This window comes from Cupressus sempervirens, chromosome 1 (assembly GCF_028749045.1).
Source record: "Cupressus sempervirens isolate cs-2001-9-10 chromosome 1, ASM2874904v1, whole genome shotgun sequence".
NCBI classification, from domain to species: domain Eukaryota; kingdom Viridiplantae; phylum Streptophyta; class Pinopsida; order Cupressales; family Cupressaceae; genus Cupressus; species Cupressus sempervirens.
Genome location: NC_143118.1, coordinates 504056 through 509046, shown reverse-complemented (window position 1 = coordinate 509046; position 4991 = coordinate 504056).

Here is a 4991-nt window from a genome sequence, read left to right as displayed (position 1 = left end):
GCTCCGAAAAGTGAGACACGCCCCTTTTAAAATTGCGTTTCACAAAACTGAGATGTCCACGTGACATCGGATCTGTGGATATGCAAGCAGCTTAAACTACATTTTGAAGGCAAATCAGTTCGGTAGAATTGCAATATGATGATCAAAATCCACTTACAAATAGCAGATTTAAAGAAGTGTTGGCTAGTACTTCTGTTTAAATTTAATAATTAAGTATAATTGTGCATTAGTCAACAACAGTGGCATTTGCAGTCTTCGTTTTCTCAATGGAGAAAATGGTTCGACACCATTTGGAGTGTCATTACAGAACCTAAGATTGCTCACTTTGTTTGGTGCCTTGCTTTCCAAGGTCTTCCCCTAGGGCCTCGGCTCAAGCACATTGGGGTTCCTGATCCCAGATGCCCCTTCTGTGGCCAACCTGAGTCTTTTTGGCATATTTTTTGGTTTTGCAAACGTGCTCAGAATTATTGGCACTGGATCCATGATTTTTTCAAGCCTTTCAGGCCCGAACCTTTTTCATGGCACATGATCCTTCTAGGTGATTCCCCCAGATTTCCTCGGAAGTTTTCCCAAATTTGGCAAACCTTCAAGATGGAAATTTTGTTTTCTCTATGGAAAGATAGGAATGTAGTTTTATTCACTCATAGTTTTTTGGATGTTAACATTACAATGTATAGTAAGACATGCATTTGTAACAATGTCATTATGCAGATACAGGTGCAAGCTAATAAAGTTGCACTGGCGATTGCCCACTTACAAGAATTGTTAAACCATTGGGACAATGCTCCTTGTACCGTTGCCAGAGTGCCTCCGGAGACTTCAGCTGATGCTTCCTCATCCCACGGTCGCTATTCCAGACGCCAGTCCTCTAGTCGCCATTCTTACACACCGCGCTCCCAGGGTCCCCGCCATCACTCTCCCAACGGTGGTCATGGCGGTTGGAGGCGCCGCTCCGCTTCCCCACCACGTGGTGGTGCTGGCTGGTCCTCGGCTCCCCCCCCTGGGCGGGCTTCTGGCTGGTCTCCGGCTCCTCCCCTTGGACGGGTGCACTCTGGCAAGTTTCTCTGGCTGGCCTTGGCAATTTCTCCTCCACGACCAGACAAGAAGGATGCGGAGACTGCAACTACCCCAGATCCTGCAAATGCTACTGACGGCTGGACTGTTCCTAGTCCGCTTTACAATCCCACTGATGCGTGAGAATTTCCAGATAAAGATGATCCTCCTCCCTCTGTTGATACTGCATTGGCAGCATGAGGTTGTTATTTTTTTTTTAATGAATAGTTTCTAATTGCTGGCTGTGGCCATGTTGTTTGCTCAGGCTTTGGCCGATTGAACTCATTCGCAGGGTGATCCTGTATCCCCCGAACCTTTTTTGTGAATTGTAATCTTAGTAAATTTTATTAATTGAAAAGGACTATTCATCAAAAAATAATATATTAGTAGATTCATAAATAATATAATATTCTAAAATATAATAATAATAAACATATTTTAAATAGGATAAAATAAAATAAAAGTCTTTTTAGAATCTTTATATGTAAATATAGTAAATATATATAATTCAAGACTAAGAAAGATAACAAATTTTGGATGATCAATAGTAATAATTAGAGTATGAATCAAAATTTTCAAAATTTATATATATATATATATTTAACAATCATTAAAAAATTTATAATAATAAGAATTTTATTTTGATAAATATATAAAGTAAGATGAAAATAATGATCACTGTTACCACAAATGAATGAATATAACATAAGGCCATTTTTTTTTTTTACTTTTTAAATTTTGTTTTTTATATAGTTATAATTAAAACAAGAATTATATTACAATGTTCTATAAATTTAATTATTTTGTGATTAAAGTATTTACTTTTTTAAACAATGTAGATTTAGACACAATGTTTTTTATTGAAAAGTAAAATTTAAAAATATTTCAATAATCTTTATGGTGAAAAAGGCGCACAAATTAGAATATAGATGAAGTGAAAAAAGAGCTCCTATAATACAAATTATTTTCAACCAATTAAATTTGAAATAATTAATATTTTTATTGAATTTTTTTTTTTTTAAAGAAATTTGAACTTTACAAAAACATTATTTTCAAAAGTAAATAAATAAAGTTATGTGATTGGTGGCAATTAATTGATGAATTCATACAAAATAAGAAGTTTTATTTGGTTTAAGATTGTTGACATTCTCTACCTTAAAGGTTGTTTTGGTCTTACAGACGTTATTAAAATATTTCACTCATTCAACCAAGATAATTTGGAGAGAGGAGTCAATTCTCATTTTCAACTAAGATAAGGCTATGTGAAAAAGAAAAGAAATTATTCGAGTGATAATTAAAAAAAAAAAATCCACAAAATATTTGATCACAAAAAAAAATTGTGGGACTAGAAAGTGTCAAGCCAGCTTAAGAATGTTGTTTGTCATTCATCAAATATTTAGTTCATAGTTCATTTTTAAAAAAATAAAGAAGGGAAGACAAGAGTTGTGATAGAACTTGAGTCCCTACCTATTGTCTAGAAAGGAGTATAAAGGGTCATTTAATAAAATAAAATATTTAGATAAAAAATCTGATATTTGAATTATAGATGAAGAAAATGTGAACCCTATAGCAATTATTGACCATTTTGAGTAAAAATTCAAGTTTCCAATATAGCCAAGGACAAGTAGAGTTGTAAATTAATAATTATTAAAATAATAGTAATGTTGTATCTATCTTTCACTTTACAAATTTATTATTTATGTTTTTCTTTCCATATTTAAGTGTTTTTTCAAAACTTGTACAACCTCACTTGTTAGTTTGATGCAAGAGCATCTTTGGGTAGTCAACAACCCTATATTCAGGAGCATTGAGCTCGGATTAGTGGACTTATGGTTTGTGCAGTTGGGGATGTGTTGGAGACATATGGGGAAACCTTGTCCTACATGTGCATAAAGATTGGAGTAGTCATTTTGGAGTTAGAACCATTTTGGTGGTTGTTGGTAATGTGTCTGTGATTTTACTAGCAGACTTTGGAGATTGTTTATGCGAGCTTTGATTTGAGGGAGTTGGCATGTGTGCTCTTGGATTTCAATACTTGGATGGCATGTGGACCTATGTCTAAGAGTGCGTGCTATTATTTGTTCCTATGAGTTAGTTATGCATTATAAAGGCTTGTCCTAACTATTTAGTTATTTCATATATTTAATATTCGTTGTCAAGTCAACTTGTGGCTTGAGGGTTTATTTAATGTAAGTGTTTATTTAACATAACTTGTTAGGCTGACTTTTGGCTTGGTTTAAAGTAGAGGGTCATGTGGAGTCTTGAGTAACATTCATTTTAGCATGGAGAAGAGGGAGTAGCTGAGAAGAGCGAAGTTGAGCAGAGCTAGTAGCTAAATGTGGGCTTGGGAACCAAAGAGGTTGCTTGGTGGCTTGCGAGCACAAGTTTAGAATTTTCTTGGGATTTTCTACCAAAATGTGGATCTAGGCTAGCTGGGGTGTGGATCTTGTGAGCACTTGCATAACTATCTTTGTAATTACTAATGTAATTGGTTGTAACCCGAAAGGCCTTACAATTAGGTATTTGGATGTAAATATTATGATTCTATTATGAGAATTGGCATTGTTTTGGATCTAAATCTCTATGTTATTATTTATATGTCATTGTGTGGTTATTGCTAGGGGCTAGGAGATCTCCTTTGGGGATTTTCCTACCTTGTATTGCATCAAGTGGTATTAGAGTGAAGGTTGGAGCTAGTTGATCTTGTGGAGTTGGTTGATCTTGTGGAATTGTTGCTTTAGGTTTACGAAGATCTTGGAAGATGTCGAAGATTGGATCCTAAGGTGATTAATGATCTCTTTGATGTTGTGGAGACTAGGATTTCAGAGAAAGTTAGATCAAATTTTTCAGATGTGAGATGGAGCTAATGAAGAATAATATGGTCGTTGAGATCATAAGAGTTATTGCTAGTGCACTGAGGAATGTGGGTATTGAAGATGGTTATGAGAAAGTTGTTGAAGAGTTTGAAGTTATTGGATCTAGTGGTGAAGACAGAGTTGATCACATGGAGAGACCTGTGGAAGACAAAACTGGTCAGTTGGATAGATCTGAAGCTCACTTGAAGCTGAAGCGTAAGATAAATGTTTATAATTTCTCAAGTACATTGAATCCTGAAGACCTAATTGATTAGAATGGTAAATTGGAAGACTACTTTGAGTTAGAGGATATTGGAAATTCGCTTAGCCTAAGGTTGGCACAAACTAAGTTGAAGGGACATGATTCTTTATGGTGGAAAGAATTACAAAGAAATAGAGAAGAGGAAGGTGAAATGAAGATCACTAGATGGAGATTGATGGTCACTAAATTGAAGGCTAAGTTCATTCATGTTGATTATGAACTTGAATTGTTTAAGAGGTTGTAGAATCTAAAGCATAAGGATAAGTCTTTGAAGGATTATAAAGAGGAGTTACACAAGTTAACATTTCGGTCTGGACATAGAGAACTTTCTAAAGAAAAGGTGACTAGATATATCAATGGTTTGAGATTCAATATTCAAGATGAGATTGGTATGTTGAATATTGCTTCAGTTGAGGATGCTTATCAGTATGCTTTGAAGGCAGAAGAGAAATTGAAGAGAAGACATCAAGGTAGTTCTTGTGGGAAGGAAAAGAAGGAACACTCTAAGAAGGATTTACGAATTGCTAAAGTTGAACCAAAACCTGTTGAACAAAGGAAGATAATAGACATAGTGCATTTAAAGGTAGTGCATTTAAAGGTACTTGCTACAAATGTGGTGAAGAAGGACATAGATCTTTTGAATGTCACAATACTCGCAAGAAGGTTGGTAATAAACGAGTTACTTTGGTGAATGAGAATGTGGATTTAGTGAATGAGCTTGAGGTGGAGGGAGATAATTTGTTGATTTCAAAAGTGTTTCTTGGTAAGAAGACATTGGAACCCTGTCAAAGTAGGAATTTGTTCAAAACTTATTTTAAGTC